Source organism: Mesocricetus auratus, unplaced genomic scaffold (genome assembly GCF_017639785.1).
Source record: "Mesocricetus auratus isolate SY011 unplaced genomic scaffold, BCM_Maur_2.0 Super-Scaffold_100676, whole genome shotgun sequence".
In the NCBI taxonomy this organism is placed as follows: Eukaryota; Metazoa; Chordata; class Mammalia; order Rodentia; family Cricetidae; genus Mesocricetus; species Mesocricetus auratus.
In genome coordinates, this window is record NW_024429266.1 from 121,629,926 (window position 1) to 121,649,285 (window position 19,360).

Below are 19,360 nucleotides of genomic sequence, written 5' to 3' on the forward strand. Positions count from 1 at the left end.
CTGCCTGTGTGTCCACAGCAGTAACATCTCTCACAACAAACTCCCCAGTTCCCAGCAACCTGTCTCAGTGTACCCTGGAATCACCAACCCCAAATCTAAAACCTGAAAGTTGATAGATTTGGAGGGAGAGGAGTACAGGGGTGGTGGGTTTTGTTTGATTATTAAGAAGCCATAGTAGCATTGAAGCTGCCGCAGAGACCTGATAAGGGTTTATTAACTGTATTGAGCATTTTCTTCATTTGCTTTGAACTTTATATGGTTTTGATGTATACCCAGGAATGCCGGGAAGGAAGGAGCTCTTCTGAAGACACTAAGGCCCTTTTTTGCCTGTCAGACTATTGAAACGACGGACCCTAAGAAATTACAATTTACCGGAGAATCTCATGCCAGGAGGAAGAAAAAGGTGAGGCCCAGCCAGGGAAGGAACCTGAGCCTGACAAGGAGCTGTCCCCAGAGAAGGTTTACAAGTCTCCAGATGACCTTGTAGGAGAGTCTGGCCCGCGGATTGTAGGAGAGTCTGGTCCGCGGAAAGCTCGGAGTTGACACTGGTGATTGGCTAGACCGTTGGGACCCTGACGCTTGACCAGGGTTGGGACCTGGATCTCTCGGCCCTTCTTTCCATGGTATGATTCTCTTTTGCTTTTTACACTGGGTCTTTTAATAGTGCTACTAAGAATGGGTGGCTGACCCTGGCCTATTAATGCAGCCAGAGCACGGACTCTGGCCCTAACTCTGGTCGCAGTGCTGGGATAGATTAAGCAGCTTGCTTTCTGTACCACTGCTATAATACATTCTGTTTATTCTCTGAAAATAAAAATATATGGTTATCTCCTTCCTCCTTCATCTGTCTGAAGTTCGTAACTTCAGACATTTCAGAATTCCGTCCCCGCAGTCTGGCCGTCCTACGATAGTTTTTGTTTAGGAAAGGACTGTGTTTGTTGCCTTACACGCTCCGTGTACAGCTTGCCTTTCCGCTTTAATCTCTGGTGGGCATTGCGGCGAAACCTAACTCTGCGTTTTCTTTGGTTTCCTTTTCAACTGTATCATCTTCCGGCTTAGACTTTTTTTTCTAAAAAGGCAGAGCCTGTGAAATGAGAATCCCCTCTCCTTGGAGCTAAAAGACAGGAAGTTTGCGAGCCCATAGAGGGGGGTGGAGAGGGGGAGGCTGGGAGGAAGCATTGCCCGGATGGGTTTTTACTCTTCGGTTCTAAAATACAGCTGCTGTTAGGGCTGGAGATGCTGCTGCCCAGAGAACAAGATATGAAACGATCCCCTTGGCTGGATTTCCTTCTTTTCCAATCTTGCCAACAACTCCAGGAGAAGCTCCCAAGCTGATTACAGGGTTGGATAGTCTTCCTTTTGAATCCACATTTCTTTCTTGATTCAGGATGACGAGCTAACAGAGATTCATTACTTTCGTCCTGAAATAAATTGAGGAAATGTAATCATTTCTTCGAAAATAGATTTTTGGAAAGTCTCGATTTTGTCTGTCTCTTGGAACAAAACTTATCAATTCTGGGGACTGTTAAGTTTTCCCCCAAACTTTTCCTCAACTCCCCTGCAAGCAAGAGTGAACCCTACTCTTGGGGTGCCTTTTGTCTATGTGTCAGGCATAGATGGGAGCTGAAGTCTTTCTCCAGTGGGCAAAATCACGGGGTCCCACTGCCACCTCTGTCCTGAGGTCTGCACGGCTTTGCTTTAACAACAGTCATCCCGCATAACTGAGGTAAGTTGTCATCTTTGTTTTCTGCTATCAGAGGTCTTTAGGACCCTGTACATATCATGAAAAGGATCCACTACAGAGCTGTACTCCCAGACACGTTTTATTTTTATATCTTTGTGCTAAGTAGAAACTATTGTTTTTATTTGTGCATTGACTAATGTGTGATTGAATCTGTACTGTTTATACTTTACTCTCTATGTGAATCACTGGAGAATCTTACTGAAAACAGCACATAGGTGGCTTAAGAGTAATTAGAAGGTGTTGCACGTGTGTGTGTGTGTGTGTGTGTGTGTGTGTAATCAGCAAAGGACAAATATAACTAAAGAAAAAATAAAAACAGGAACTCCAGAAGGAGCACACTAGTTGGGCACTTGCCTAGCATGTTTAAGGAACTGGGTTCATTCTTGGTGCCACAGGGCATTGGAATTAAAAACAACCATGCTGTGAGTCTGAGATTCTGTTTGCTTGTTTGTTTGGTTTTGTTTTAAAGATATGGTCTCACTATGGAGCCCTGGCTGACCTACAACTGGTTATATAGACCAGGTTGGCCTCAAACTCACAGAAATCTGCCTGCCCCCCACCTCCTGAGTGCTAAGATTAAAGGCATGCACCACTGCATCCTGCCTTAGAATTTTTTAATTTTTATCTAAAATAAAAAACCTTTTATTTTATTTTAGAATTTATTTATTTTACCTAGGGCTTGAACTCAGGGATTCATGTGTGGTAGGCCAATGTCCAACCTCTGAGCTATATCCCAGGCCCTAGATTCCTCATTTTACAATCTCCAAGGGCCCACTGCTTTGAGATGCAGTGGTTTGTATCTCTGCCTTGACTAACAAGGACTTAGCTCTCTAGAGATTTTGCTTTTTAAGAAGGGGTTAGAAAGTACAGACAGGGCTTGGCTGATCACGTGATTAACGTAGAGGACTGCAGAAAAAAAAATCAGCCACTATTCCTGTTGTTCTTTTGTTAAAAATTAAAATTAGAAGGCGCGAGATGGAACACGAGATACGAGAGATACATTAACCATAGTTTATTACAGGTCAGGAGAGAGAGAGGGGGAGGAGAGAGAGGGACGAAGGGGGAGGGAGTGAGAGAAGGTGGGGGGGGGTGAAGGGCAAGAGAGAAAACAAGAGCGAGAGAGAAAAGAGTCAGAATGCATAAGTGGGCAGGAGTCTGTCTCTTCAAGGGTCCTTCACACCTGCATGCAGACTGGTTCTCATGGAATCCTGGGATGACCAGAGTACTGCCTGAGTGCATTCTGCTAGGTAACTGGGGCAGGCCAGCACAATGCCTGAACCTTTCGATCCCTGACCTTGTTCTCAGAGTGAGGAGTTGTCTTTAAACTCAGAAGTTCCTGTTAAAGAGTTCCTAGATGTATGTAGTAAGCCAAGTAAGTCAATTCACAGAGGAGGGTGGGTATCTCCTCCGATGACATGTTCATCTTTGAGCAGAGCGCTTTCTCTCCTCTCTCACATTTTTTTTTAAAACCAATCTATGGCTGCTTTTGTGCTCCAAGACCAGAGAGGAGTGGTTAAAACAGAATTGTCATACTCAAAAGTCTAAAATATCTAATTTCTTGTCTTTTATGAAGAAGTTTGCCAAGCATCCCATGATGCAGGCATTGCTGCTGTCTACTCTTTGGGTCAGAGGCTATGACTTTGTCTTTGAATAGAAGATTGAGACAGAAATCCCTGCTTGTTTGGAGCTTACCTTACAGACAATAAGCAAGCAGAAAAGCAATACATGATATAGTGTAAAAAGGCTATCCCAGAGGGAAAAAGGAGGATTAACAACAAAATGTGAAGGACGAATATTTGAAGGAAGTCTGAAGAGACTGAGAAAATGCCAGGAGTGGAGGAAGGCATGGGTGCAGCCTGCTAAAGAAGCAGTCGGGAGACCAGTGTGGATGGAGTAACCACCTTATGGTTCCCACACCAGAGCAATTGGTTGTATGCAATAGTTACTGATGGTTCAAGGCAACATCCCACACTGCACTTTAATGGCACCTTCCATGAGTACATTCTCTGTTGTATGAAGTCAGCTCTTTCATCATGAGCATTTCCAAACCTCTTTTGCCACATACATAGGCTTGTGATGATAATCAAAGCTATGTCAAATATACCGCAATGCTTTGCCTCTTAGACACAAGGCCAAGAGATAACGTGCACTGTGACAATAGATAAGGCATTCTTCAACTCATGAAAATAATGCAGGCAGATGTTCTGCAGGCAAATATGTGATTATCCTTGGAAGAATAAGAGCTGTTTCCTTGGACTGGAAGTGGCTACCTGGTCATCCAGAGTAGTTGTATCACAGTGATGGCTTAGTATTGGCTTTGACTATTGGCAGATTGGAGACCCTGCAATAATAATAGACAGAGCACACTGAGAGAAGTGAAAACCATGTTATAAATCCAAATATTATCATCATGTGCTGTCACAGTCCCTTTGTGACATGGAATCATTGAAGGATTTTTTCAAACCTCCAACATCATAGTACACTACAGTGGACATACAGATATCCTTATATTCTGTGTCTCCCCAAATCCCACCCCATCTTCACATTATTGTCAGGTTTCCAATTAGGAAACATTTGCTATGTTAATGACTGTGTATTAGGTACTAGATGCTGTGTTGTCTATATTAAAAATCTTAGTCTTGTGCTGCTTTGGAGATTGACATTTCAGACTGACTGAGGTTATAATAATCTAGTAATCCATCTGGCTTTTGTTCCCACTAAGTTGGTGAGTTAAATAGGAATCAGGGGGTGGTTGTTGGTTACCTTGTCTATTTTTGATATTAGTCACTGCCTTCTCTTTAGGGACACAGTACTGACTGAGTATCCTTTGCTCAAAATTCTTGGGGCCTTATGTGTTTCAGATTTGGGAATACATACATATCCTTAAACTAAGTTCAGAATTTATTCATATTTCATTTTTATATACACTTTGCAATATAGCGTGAAGGTGAGTGCACCTGCATTTTTATTGTGACCAAAAGTTTCAGACTCTGGAGTATTTCAGTTTGGGGACTTTTGAATTTGAGATTCATGCTTATATAGTTTTTGTGTTCTTGGCTGATAGGAGTGGAGGGCAGGTCCAGGGAATCCATTTAATGCTTGCTGCTACCACAGCTGCCATTCTGCAGGGGATGCCACCTACATGCTCATCTGCAGAGTTCAGTCTTGAAATATTTTCTGTCCCTAGACAGGTCAGGTGGGCAGTTTTAGAGGCCGTATCTAATAACCTCCAGAAATGTTGACTACTTCTGGACCAGCATTAATTGGCAACCTTGTTGCAAATGCAAACCCCTGGACATTAACCTAATTCTATTAAGTCAGAATGCTGGGGAGTGGTTCTCCCAAATCAGTATTTTTCTTTCTGGCTTTGTGAGGAGTGGTGGTGCTGGCACTTAAACCCAGCCTCTTGGGGGATGTTCTCTCCTGCTGACCTACATCCTGCCATTGAGCTAATTTACCCTGAGACTCACCACGTGTAATTATTGATAAATCCTAACTTCTGTCAGTAGTTCTCAACCAGGGACAATTGTGCTTCTTATGTAAGACTGTCAGATAAATTAGACCATTTATATGTAAGGATCTCCTATGTAATAACTTTAATCTAAGATTCAGGTTTCATCTGTATTGGTTAACAGTGCCCCCCCACTCATGCTAATGCAAGCAATCCCAATTAAATACAGTGGGATGCACACACACACACACACAGAGAGAGAGAGAGAGAGAGAGAGAGAGAGAGAGAGAGAGAGAGAGAGAGAGAGAGAGAGAGAGAGAGAGAGAGAGAAACATGAAGGCAGCCAGGAGTAGGGAGACCAAGGGGTTTGGTGGGAGGGGAAGAGGGGAAAAGAGGATAATGAGGATAAACATAATAAAAGTTATATATATATATATATATATATATATATATCACATTCTGAAAGAATCAGTAAAGGAAAAGAAGAACTTCCCACATAAGAGGGCTGTCAGTCTCTGAACTGACTTAGTGCGGAGTATTAGCTACAGGGCACACTTTGGTCCCCTAAGATTCTGCCTCATGGACAGGGATTTCTTTCTACCTACATTTGTCATGAAAATCTCAGTCCCGGTGATCGATGTGCTCTTGCCACAGAGCACAACAGGTCAGAGAAGTCTGCTTGCCTGCCATCCCTCTAGCCCTCCAGGAAGTTGCATCATGTGTGCTCTAACAGTGAGGCTGTACAGGCTGGCCTGGAGCTCACTGCTGTCTCCCTGAGGTTAGGGTACACTTTCCACATCACTCACACAAACCATTCTGTCTGACCTACAGACATCCTGAGACCTAAGGCATCAATTCATTGTTATATCTTCTTTGTGTCTGGTTCCCCAGAGCACTCACTGGTTGTGATCCATAGACTGTAACAGTTGCGCCATCTCTCTAAGAAGATTTACTTACTTACTGGTGGAGGTGTCTGTGTAAGTGTGTACATTTGTCTATGTACATGTAGGCCAGGAGAGGGTGTCAGGTGTCCTCTATTACCTTCCGTCGACTTCTTTAAGCCAGGGTCTCTCATGAAGCTCACATTTTTTTCAGGTAAGCTAGAAGCCAGCAAACCTTAGTGACCCACTTGTTTCTGACCTCTCTGGGTAGGGTTACAGACATGTATGAGATGTCCAGTTTGTACCATAGATGCTGCAATTCATACCCTGCTCTTCACGATTACTCAGCAAGCATTCTTTTTTATTTTATGTATGTATTTTATTTAAATTAGAAACATGCGTGCTTCAAATGTCTATCCTGGCTCCCCCATTCTCCTTCCACCAGCCCCACCTCCACCCCCCACCCCCAGCCCAATCCCCACATCATTCCCCAGGGAGGATAAGGCCCTCCTTGTGGGGATATCCAGAGTCTGTCATTTCATCCAGGGCAGGACCTAGGCCCTTCCCCATGTGTCCAGGCTGAGAGAGCATCCCTCTATGTGAAATGGGCTCCCAAAGTTCGTTTGTATACCATGGTGAACACTAGTCTACTCCCCAAAGACCCAGAGATTTCTGAGGCCTCCTCATCGACACTACATTCATGGAGTCTGGATCAGTACCCTGTTGGCCTCTTAGTCATCAGTCTGGGGTTCAAGAGCTCCCCCTTGTCCAGTCAGCTGTCTTTGTGAGTTTCACCAGCATGGTCTTGACCGCCTTGCTCATCACTGCTCTATCTCTGTTACTGGGTTCCAGGGAGTCAGTTCAGTGTTTAGTTCTGAGTATCTGTCTCTGCTTCCATCAGCCACAGGATGAAGGTTCTAGGATGTCATATAAGGTAGTCACCAACCTTATCATCAGATAGGGGCTATTAATGTAGTCTCTCCACTATTACTTGTTGGTGTTATCCTTGTAGATCTCTGGGAATCTCACTAATGTCAGCTCTCTCCTCAAAGCTATAATGACTCCAACTATTATGGTATCTCTCATCCTGGTCTCATCTATTCTTACCCTGACTCAGCCTTCCTGCCCCCCCGATGTCTTTACCCTCCTCTTGTTCCCCTCTCTTTTTCCTGGTTCCCTCTCCCCTTCCCCAATGTTTCCAATCTGTTCAGGAGATCTTGGCTCTTTCTACTTCTCTGGGGTATCATGCATCTCTCTTGGGAACCTCCCTGTTTCCCAGACTACTGGCACTGGGATTGTAGGCTGACACTCTCCTGATCCATATCTAAAATCCATATATGAGTGAGTACATACCATGTTCGTCTTTTTGTGACTGGGTTACTTCACTCAGGATGGTTTCTTCTAGTGCCGTCCATTTGCCTGCAAATTTCAAGATTCCGTTGTCTCCCCTCCCCCCACCAGTAGTACTCCATTGTGTAAATGTACCACATTTTCTCTATCCACTCTTCAGTTGTGGGGCATCTAGGTTGCTTCCAGGATCTATCTATTACAAATAGTGCTGCTATGAACATAGTGGAACATGCATCCTTATTGTATGAATGGGCATCTAAGAGTGGAATTGCTGGGTCTTGTGGTAGACTGATTCCTGAGGAATCTCCATACTGATTTCCAAAGTGGCTGTACAAGTTTGCACTCCCACCAGCAATGGATGAGTGTTCCCCTTTCTCCACATCCTCTCCAGCATAAACTGTCATTGGTGTTTTTGATTTTAGACATTCTGACAGGAGTAAGATGATATCTCAGGGTTGTTTTGATTTGCATTTCCCTAATGGCTAATGATGTTGAGCACTTTCTCAAGTGTCTCTCAGCCACTTTAGTCTCCTCTATTGAGAAATCTCTATTTAGTTCAGTCCCCCATTTTTTAATTGGGTCCTTTGGTGTTTTGGAGAATAGCTTCTAGAGTTCTTTGTAAATTTTGGAGATCAGCCCTCTGTCAGATGTGGGGTTAGTGAATATCTTTTCCTAATCTGTGGGTTGCCTTTTTGTCTTGCAGACTGTGTCCATACTTAACAGCTTAACCAAATCTCTCATCCCAATCAATTCACTTTTAAACATTTATTGGGTGAGGTGTGTGTGCAAAGATGCTGCAAAGCATGCATGGAGCTCAGAGAACAACTTGTAAGAGTTGATTCTCTCCTATCATGTGGGTCCTGGTGGCTAATCTCTGGTCATTGGACTTAGCAGAAAGTGCCTTTACCTTTTTTAACATCTGCTGACCCTCATAAGTAAATGTTTAATGTAGTGATGGCAGTACTATCCCAGAGGAGTCAAGTTAGTAGATGTACTCCCTCAGGCTGAACATAATGGATCAATTATTTCTGTAAGTGTTGCCCTTTTAAATTATGTTAGAGATTTTCTGGTTTTTCAATCGCAGACATTGTCGAGTCCAGACATTTGTTAACTATCCTTTTTCAAACTGTTAGCACTACCTCCATTACTCTGCCAACATGCTATACTACAAATCTTGATTCTTGGGGAGAGCACCCATAGCACTGGCTTTGGTTTAATTGTTGTTTGTTTGGATAATTGGGAATCCCAGTCTGATCTTACACTTAGTGACGGAATTGCAGATATTTGATGCCACACCCAGCTTTGATAATTATAATTCTTAATGGCTAAACATCCCTACCTCTTCCTACAGATGTAAACTCATACAGATGTAAATTGACAACTCCTGCAGCAATTTTTAGGAATGAGCTCTCTCCCCTGGAGGAGGCCATGTTATGGTCTCTGAGGATCAGTTCAACTATCTTTTGCTGCTCTCAAATTTAACTCAGCAATTTATTATTAGTTGCATTTTTTTTTAGTAGAGTGGAACAAGAGCAAGACTGGAGAGCTGCTGGAATTTGTAGGAAGTTTTAAAACAGTTTTTTGTTTTTTGTAAAAGGAAACACAGCAATAGAACAATCGGAAGGAATTGTGGGATTAAGAAAGATACTGAAAATGAAGTAAAATAATAGCATGTATATGCTGTGGCAAGTGACCCACATCGAATTCACATGAGATGACCCAGAAGAGAAAGGAAAAGGCTGGCACTGAGCAGAGAGAGATAGGGGTTGATGCAAATCGACTGCTCTGGCCTTCACAGAGGAAAGTGGACAGCTCCTCTCCTTAGATAAGAAAGGTAGGTGGGCACCGTCAGCGTTCTAAAAGTTCTCCTTTGCTTCAGTCTTCTCAGCAAAGCAGTAATGACATTACCGTCTGAGAATCATACACACACACACACACACACACACACACACACACAGAGGCAAGCGTGCACCATGTATATTTAGGGGCACATGATCAAGAGTATGAATGAGTGAATCAGATGACTATTGAAATAGGAAAATAAGGACTAGAGTGGCGGCACATTCCTGACTTTCAGCACCCGGGAGGCTGAGGCAGAAGAATCATGAGGTTGAGGCCTTCCTGGGTTGCCCTGTAAGACACGCGCGCGCGCGTGCACACAAACACACACAGAGGCTAGGGCTAGCAGCCACACAGTATCAGTGGGCAGACACCAGTGAGACATCAGGATTCTTGATCCTGAATTTAAAATCCGATTAAGTTATTATTCTCATGTGTTTTTCCCATTTTCATTCAGCTGCAGGGATGAAAATAAAGAGTAGGAAAGTTAGAGTTAGTGGGTTTTGCCTAGCGTATGGCTAGGTGAAAGCAGTTTAGGTGTTCCCAAGGGTGTGACTATAACAGATTGTGGGCTCTCAGCAGGTGTGGGAACCAGAGGAGCCTGAGCACGATGAGGCACAATGAAGCGTTGGTGTACAGGTTCTTGTGGGATGTTGTTGGGACTGGGTGACGAGTGGAGCTGGAATAGGTGGAATATGGTGAGACTCTATAACATGCCCCGGGAGAACATTGCTGAAGCAGGGAAGAAGGTTGGGGAATCATCTGTCTGTGTAGTGAGTCCCTGAATACTGAATCAGAAGGAGTGCTTACGCAGCGGCAACAAGATCAGAAGCAGCCAGTGACAAAGTTTAAAGATGCCATGATGGGAATTCCAAGCTGAGGTCTGAGGGGATTGTTGGGTGGTCCAGTTTGAAATGTTCATTGCTTATCGAGGGATAAGCAGTGTCAGAATGTGAGATGTCCTCATGGTTTGGGAAAATGTGTTCGCATAAAGGCTTTTCCTGCTTCCATCACTAGAGGGTGCCAGAGTCAAGCAATGAGTCTGCTCTTCACACATGCTTACAAAATATTTTGATTATATACACACTCCATGGGCTCCTCCAGAACTCCCCTCAACACACGCTCCCCTCATCTTAATGCCGTGGGGGGGGCACGAAGGGTAAATGAGTTGTCTCCCCTATTGAATATGAACGTGAGCAATTAATTAACAACAAGCCGGCTCAATACCAAAAGCTCCAGTTCTTTATATTTTTGGTTGTGAGCGTATCTTTAATGACTGAGCCATCACTCCAGCCCCAAATCTCTAATTCTTATACTTTTGAGATGAAAACAGGGAAAGTGGGCTAACTGGGTTTCATCTGGAAGACAGGGTTGAGAGGCCCTTTCCTCTTCCCTCCGCCTCCCTATCTATATTTACTACAGTGTAATCCTTCTATACTTCAAATAAGAGAACTAGGGCTGGAAAGATGCTCAGCCGTTAAAGGCTAGGCTCACAACCAAAAACAAGCAAGCAAGCAAATAAATAAATAAGAGAATTGTTATGTTCAGAAAAGTACTTTAGACATTCAAAACTAGCCTGAAACAAACAAACAAATAAGAGAACTGTTATGTTCAGAAAACTAGCCTGAAGTTTTCCTTAATTTCTTTTGTCTTCCACGACAATTCCTTCTTCTGTATTCATCTTAGTTTTAGATATGCCTTTCATTTTGAGTATATTAAGGCCCACATGTTCAAACCTTTTTGGGAGTGGTGTGTGGGTTGCTCCTGTCATATCACTTGTGAAGGTCAGAGGACAACATTCAGATGTGGGTTCTCTCCTGCCACTTGGTGGGATTCAAGGATCAGACTCAGATTGTCAGTCCTGTGGTTGTGTCGGTCCTGTGGCTGAGCTGTCCTCAAGGCCCCAAATGATTTTTCTATTTAAATAATTCTATTAAAACTTTCTCTTTTAATTAGCCAAAGTTTTCTCATTTCTTAAGTCCAAATGAAATCAAGTCATGCTTGTCTTATAACTTTGTGACCGCCTGCATGCACCTGGACCTTCTATCTCCCAGCATCCTAGCATCCTCTGAGTAGCCATTGGACTATTTTTATTTTATTCTTTTTGCTTTGGTGTACCACACTCCATCATCTCGTCATCACTGACACATGTCTAACGGAAGGGGTAGATGCAGAGAAATAAATGGAAGGGTAAAGCTACTAGGTAACACTTGAAAATAAACCAGAAAGGGCTGGACACAGTGGCACACACTTGTAACCCCAGCAATGGAAAGGGCAAGATAGGAATATTGTCACAAGTTCAAGGACAACCAGGGCTATAAACTGAGTTTCAGGCTGGCTAAATTCGAATGAGACTCTGCCTAAAAACAAAGAAACAAAGGCAAAGCAAAAACAAGCAAAAAGCAAGGGCTGGAGAGACGACTCAGCTGTTGAGAGCATGTGCGGCTCTTTCTGCCCCATACAACTGCCTGTAACTACAAGTCCTCTGCAGGCACTATATTCAACTCTAGGCACTCTGAGCCTTTTTCTGGCCTTCCGGCTTCTTCAGACACTGAATTCACGTTCACAAACTCACACACAGTCAGTCACACATGTACGCATAATAAGAATTAATTTAAAAAACCTAAACAACACAAAATAAAAACACCGTGCCAAATAATAAAAGTAAAAAGAGGTATTGTAAGATTTGTTTTGACCCTCTTCAATAAAATACTGGATTATTGATATTTTTCACCCAATCACATCGTAATGTCCAGTATTGATTGTCAACTTGTGAAGACCCTGAATAACTTCAGAGGATTTTCTAGACTAGGTTAACTGAGGTCAGGAGACCCACCCGAAATGTGTCACCATTCCCTGGGGTGGTCCCAGGTGAATGAAAAGGAAAAAGCAAGCAGAGCCCCAACATCCGGGATGCAGATGCAATGTGATTAGAATCATATGCTTGCTTCCAGGACTCTTAATTTCTGTTGTTGAATATTTCATCATATTGTAAGAAAAAATAACTAGTACATATTTTTCATTCAATCAGAACATGTAGTTGCCAGTTTGTATGTGAATTAGCATTCTAAACTACTGAGAGACCTTCACAAGGGGGTGTTCACATGCACAATGTTTAGGCCGTTGAAATAGACGCGTCTTTCAGAAGTAAGTAAAGGATTTACCACTAAGGCACAGACACAGACAACCCTTCCCATCCTCTTAAGTCAGGCACAAAGTCACAGATAATTAGTGAAAATATCAACTAGCAGAAGATGTTTCTGCTTTGCCTTTAAGCTATCTGTGGCAATGCTATATTGCTCTATTCTCTTGAATCTAAATTTTTTTCTCTCTCTCCCTCTCCCCACTCCTTCCCTCCCTCCTTCCACTAAATCTCTCTAGAATGAGAGCAAAGACAGTCTACCTTCCAAAGTTGCCAAAATGCTATGCGTTACAAAGCCTTTAAAAAGTAGCTTTTACTCTCTGAAAGAAAATAATATCCGAGATCACGTATTAAGTTAAATAAGCAGGAGGTCATTGCCTATGAAATGAACTGCAACCTGCCTCGCTATGGAAACAAGCCAAAAACTAATCTGGAGGAGGGATGGGGGATTTTGTACTAAATAGGCAGGTTTCAGCAAACACAATTAGATAAAAACACAATTAGATAAGCCTCCTGCAGTCACAGACCACAAACTGTTCAACACCCCCCCCCATGATAACAAATGTACTGATGTAATCAACCAAGCTACCTTTTTGTTGCTTCCCTATCCCAGGATGACACTCCATTTCCCCCCTGCCCTGGAACTCAGAAGACTTGCCATTTGCTCTGATAAGTTAACTTTGCTTACAGTTTTTATTTTACTATAAAAGAGCACTATGGGTACTGGAAACAACAAACAAAAACGCTAGCGACCAGCCTTTCTATGGGATTAGCGGGGATGGTGTGTACCTCGGCTTCTTTCCATATCCTTTGTTTTCCTCTTCCTCTCTTTTCTCATTAAGTTTTTTTGAGAATTTGTACATGTATAGAATGAAACTTCCCTCTCTCCCCCAACCCATCCCCCACTTCCTTCTCCTCCCCTTCTCCTTTCTCTTCTATAGTCCACTAAGTCCGCTTAGTGCTGCCCATCTGTGCACTGGGTCATGGGAACTACCTTCATCCTTTCAACCTGAACGATTCATCCAAGATAAGGGCCTAGGCCATGTAGCTTTTTCAGGAGTCTCACCAGTGTCTTCAGTATTAAAATTATCAGCTACACGAATTGCCATCTCTTTTCAAAGTCATGTATGTGCCTGGGCCAACTGTGGGAGAAAGGAGCATAGTCCAGTAATAGACTCCGCTGTATTCAAACTATCTGGTGAGTGGCAGTCACTCTGGAATTAGACTAAGAGCTGATAGGCAGCCTGTGGTTGTTTGAATGAATGAGAATGGTTCCCGTAGGATCATACATTTGGATGCTAGGGTCCTAGTTGGTAGAACTGTTTAGGAAGAAATAGGAGGTGTGCACTTTGAAGTTTCAAAAGCCTATGCCAGGCCCAGAGGCCCGCCCAGTCTTGCCCTCCCTGTCTGGCCCCATCTTTCAGGTAAGATGCAATCTCTCAGCTGCTGCTCCAGTGCCATGCCTGTCTGCCTGCAAGCATGCTTCCTGCCATGATGATCACGGAGTAACATTCTGAAACGATAAGCTAGTCCCTGATTAAATGCTTCTTCTTATAAGTTGCCTGGTCATGGTGTCTCTCTAGAGGCATAGAAAGATAACTAAGACAAATTTGGACATACAGACCCTCTGAAGCCCCAGGATGACAACAACTCAGGCTGGGTGCAAGTTTGTTCTGGGTCTCATGCTTTCAGAGATGGCATGCAAACAAAATTCATCCATAAAAAACAACAAAAACGTTTTAAGACAAGGTCTTCTTAGTAGCCCCAGCTGAACTGGAAGTAATATATTGCCCAGACTGGTGCCCTGACCAGTAGGGCACACGGGGTTCAAGCCCATGGGAACCTGGAATGAATGAGACAAGAGACAAGAGGAGCTGACAGCAAGACAGACCTTCTGATCAAACTGTGATTATTGAGGGTCTTGTACAAGCTTATGTAGAGGAAGGTGGCATTGGAAGGTTAGACAGGAGATGCTGAGAAGGGGGATGGGGGACTGTTAGGGGCAGGAAGCATTTGCTATGTGAAAGAGCAGGAGATCTCACTAGGGAGTATAGGTGTTAGGGAAGCATTGTTAGGCAATGGGTTATCTCTATGGCGCTGGGCCATCTGTGGGAAGGCAACTGAGTTTTGGGAAGTGCCTTGGGGTAAGAAACAGGGTTTTACTGTGACCTGGTCCTCAACAGACTGGCTTTAAATGCCATTCTCCGGTCTCAGCCTCCTGAATGCAGGAATTACAGACCTGTGCCACCGTGACTGGCTAATCCTTTTTTATTATTACAAAACAATTACTGTTAAGTAACAAGTAAACAGAGAAACCAAAGCTTAGAGTGTTTTTAAAGCTTAACAGAATTGTAAACTTTGGGTGTAGATTTAAGAAAAAGTCATGTGTGCATAGATAGCTAAAAAGGAAAACAAAAATTTAGTTTAGTTCAGTAGTTAAATTATTCCTAAAAGTTCATCTTCAGAGACTGATTCCTTCAAATTGTCTTTGAGCCAGTCATGGGGATTTTGATACACTTACAAATGCTGACTTCTCTAAGAGTGTTGGTTATACAGCCACTTAAATAATCCAAAAATAAGACCATCAAGATTACTCAGTAGTTAAGGGCACTTGCAACCAAGCCCAGAGACCTGAGTTTGATCACCAGGTTTCACATTGTGAAAGAGAATTGACTCCCACTGGTTGTCACCTGACCTCCACGTGTGCATTTTAGTTGACTTTAAAGTTGTATAGAATTGACCTATACTATTAAACACCCAGGATCAGTAAATAGAGTCATATGTTGTATACTGTTGTTTTGGCTAAGCACAATGGTTCTGTAAAATTATATTGCATTTTCATTTGTGCAAGTCTCCTCGGTGATGTTCACTTGATGGTGAAATCACCTAAGGACTTACGAGTGCAGACTGTACTACGTTCTTCTGGAATTTGGTTGATTTTGAGAGCTGAAGCAGGACACATAATTTCTTACAGCCTTTTTCACCAAAGCCAGTTATGTACATTCTGTAAATTTTGGTGCTGATTGTTTTGTCTAGACCTGTAATGACAATACTATGTCACAAGCATCACTTGGCCAGCACTGTAAAATGATATTGCAAAATTCATCCCGACTTTAGTGATATTAAAATGGGAGGAAAACATGTATTTTATATACCTTTTTAATTTATTTTTTTTAGTTTTTGAGAATTTCATACCGTAGTACCATATTTGCCATTAAAATATACATTTTAGAGACAACTAAATACAGTGGATGATTTCTGTTAAGGGATAATTCAAGTTTCTCGCTTCTGTCTGACTGGGAAGCTTGCAAGCTTTCAAGTCACTCGAAGTAGAAGTAAACTTTGTAACAAGCAAGCGAAAACCTGGGTAGAGACGCTAGGAGAACATGCATAGAAATAATGACACTCTGCCAGTGTTCATGATAGCAACTGTGAAGCCCTTGCCCATCCTCTGCTTAGGGGGAAGGAGAGAAGGAGACAGATTCTGGCTTCTCTGTCTCAGGGACACTGGGTAAACATCTTTGATCTTGTATTCCTTTCCACAAAGAAGGGACAATGGTGTTCACTTTCCTAGTGACAGTGGGTGTTATGCTGGTGTTGTATACCCACTGGTTTCTTTTTCTATTCCTGTGCATATTAACTTGACGTCAGTTAAACTCATGATAGCTGTTAGTGCAAGTTCTTCACTGGTAGCAAATGAACTGATCTGGTGGGGATGTTGGTAGAAGGAGACTGTGCATAGGTGAGAAGCTGCAGGTAAATGGAACTCTATCGGCTCCAGTTTGCCATCAGTACAAAACTGCAGCCAGACATAATGGTACCTATAGTCCCAGCCAATGAGGAGGTCAGGCACAACAAAAAGTCTTTAAAGCAGGGTCGGGGGACACTGGAGAGACAGCTCAGTGGTTAAGAGAAGATGATATTCTTGCAGAGGACTCAGATTCAGTTCCCAATACCCACATGACAGTTTGCTACCATCTGTAACTCCAGTTGCAGGAGATCCAATGCCCTCTTCCGATCTTCTCATACCTAGGTATGAACAACATGGAGACTAATAGAACAGAAAATTAGGTAATGAAAGTTCCAAGCTTCTGCTACCTCCCAGGTGTGCCCACTTGGCCGGTGCCTTAACAATCTCTTCTGTTAAAAAGGAGACACCTGCCTCCAATCTTAGGTTGCTAGGTAGACAGATGTTGAATGATATCAAATGTTTTGAAAGTATTTGGCATTCTAAGTGCACAATAAACTTTAGCTATTTTCAATAATAGTAAGAGAAAATGCGTTTAATAAAGCAAGTCATCACAGGAGATTGATCTGTTTGCGCTTAGAGGGAAAAAAAGGGGGCCAGTTTTCTCAAAGTAGCACAAAAATGTATCCCTAAAATATAGTGGAAAACACCACTTTGTGATATCATATGATCGACAAGCCAGACAGTCTTGATAAATTCAAAATAAGAGTGCTTGGTGACACTGCTATAGGTTTAAGTAAAATCATTAAAAAAAAAACAAACAAACCGACAAACACAGCAATACTATGAATGGATTAGGCTCAGGTTGAGATGGGAAAGCTGAGGGAGGCGGAGGATGGTGACCAACAGGAACAAAGTGACATTCTTCAAATAACTGTCTCATGTTCTCACGATTGTGCAAAGAGGTGGACAGGACAGCTTGAGGGATGGCCTGTAGTAGCGATTATTATTTGAAACTGAGCAGTGCATTTTATATAACTGTCTTAGTTATGGTTTTCATTGCTGCAGTGAAACACCATGACCAAAATGCAAGCTGGAGGGAAAGAGTTTATTTGGCTTACACTTCTACATCCCTGTTTTTCTTTGAAGGAAGTCAGAATAGGAACTCGAGACAGGAACCTGGAGGCAGGAGCTGATGCAGAGGTCATGGAGGAGTATTGCTTTCTGGATTTCTCCTAATGACTTACTCAGTGGACTTTCTTATAGAACCCAGGACCAGCAGTCCAGGGTTGGCACCATCCACAATGGGCTGGGCACTCCCCTATTAATAACTAAGTAAGAAAATGCCTTACAGGCTTTTCTGGAGGCATCTTTTCTTCTTCTCTTCTCTTCTCTTCCCTTCCCTTCTCCTCCCTCCCTCCCTGTTTCCCTCCCTCCCTCCTTCCTTCCTTTCTTTTTTTGGGGGGTATTTTTTAGACAGGGTTTTTCTGTATAGCCTTGGCCATCCTGAAACTCATTCTGTAGACCAGGCTGACCTTGAACTCAGAGATCCACTTGCCTCTGCCTCCCAAATGCTGAGATTAAAGGCATGCACCACTACTGCCCGCTGGAGGCTTTTCTTGGCCAAAGTTCCAAAGTCCTTCCACAATTCTCCCCAAAACAACATGGTCTGTTTTATCACAGAAATACTCTACAATTCAGGTTCCAAGTGATCTTAGTCAGGGTTTCTATTGCTGTGGTGAAACACCATGATCAAAAAGCAAGTTGGGGGAGGAAAGTATTTATTTAACTCACCCTTCCACAGTACTGTTCATAGAAGGAAGTCAGGGAAGAACTCAAATGGGAGCAGGAACCTGGAGGTAAGAGTGATGCAGAGGCCAGGGAGGGCTTTTGCTTTTTAGTTTGCTCACCCTACTTTCTTATAGAACCCTATATCACTAGCCCAGGAGTGGTACAACCCAGGATGAAGGAGCTGGGCCCTCCCCCACTAATCACTAATTAAGAAAATGCCTTGCAGGCTTTCCTACAACCTGAACTTACAGAGGCTTTTTTAAAACTTGGAAATAGATTCTTCTCTCATACAATACTTCTTGACCACAGTTTCTCCTCCCTCCACTCCTCCAAGTCCCTACCCCCAACTCACCTCTCCCCCAATCCCTCTCCATCTCCCTTCAGAAAAGAGACAACTACCAAACACATCAAGATGAGATGCAATAAGTCTTACTGAATAAGATGAGGCAAAAAAACCCTAACACCAAGACTGGACAAAGGAACCCAACAGGAGGAAAAGAGTCCCAAGATCAGGCAAAAGAGTAAAAGATACAGCTCCCACAGATAGGAGTCCCACAAAACCACAAAGCTAACAGCCACAACATATATGCAGAGGACCTCCTGAAGACATTGCAAGCCCTAGGCTTGCTGTTTCAGTTTCTGTGAGCCCGTATGAGCCCTGCTTAGTTGATTTGGTGGACCATGTTCTCCTTGTGTCCTCCATCCCCACTGACTCCTACAGTCTTTATATTCACTCTTCTGTGGGATTCCCCTCCAAGGGAAGAGACACGACAGAGACCTCTAATTTAGACTCTGTCTTTGAATAATGTCTAGCTGTGGGTCTCTGCGTCCACTCCCACCTGCTGCCCGAGGAAGCCTCTCTGACGACTACTGGACAAAGCACCAATCTATGACTATAGCAGAATATCATTAGGGATCATTTCATTGATTTTGTTTCCTTTAAGACCAATACTGATCTGTTTTACCCCAGGTTTCTGGGCTATCCAGTCTCCAGTTTCTGACCATCCAGGCAGTGTCAGGGGTGAACTCCTCTCTCATGAAATGGGCCTTACATTAAATCAGACATTGATTGGCCACTCCCACAAGTTCTGCTCCACCATTGTGCCAACACATCTTGCAGACAGAGTAGATTTTAGGTCAAAGATTTTATAGCTGGGCTGGTGTTAATGTTTCTCTTTTGGTAGCCTGCAGAGAATCTTCCTCCACCAAACAGTCTAGAATAGAACTTGGGGGTGAGGACTCCATGCAGACATCAGGCCAACCTCTCCACGTTCAATGAACTTGTGGGTGTTGTCCTTGGCAATGTCTGTGTGTGTCATCATCCTGTTGTCCTCTTACCCTATGCACACCCCCCTATTAGTTTGTGGAGAGAAATCCTGGAGGCAGTTTTTAATTGAGGCTTCCTCTTCCCAGATAACTTTATATCATGTCAAGTTGACACAAAACTGTCCAGAACAGTGCCCCATTGTGAGAC

At 43.1% G+C, this 19,360-nt stretch overlaps 1 protein-coding gene across 2 annotated transcripts in view; it reads left to right on the forward strand.

Annotated features, from left to right (window-relative positions):
- The first annotated feature begins 1,180 nt into the window (after nucleotides 1–1,180).
- LOC101828289 (broad substrate specificity ATP-binding cassette transporter ABCG2) overlaps nucleotides 1,181–19,360 on the forward strand; it is a 102,055-nt gene continuing 83,875 nt past the window's right edge. For both annotated transcript variants that reach the window (XM_013117758.3, XM_021230613.2), the window contains exon 1: nucleotides 1,181–1,726. The gene's annotated coding sequence lies outside the window, so the exon portion shown is untranslated. The remainder of the gene's footprint in view (nucleotides 1,727–19,360) is intronic.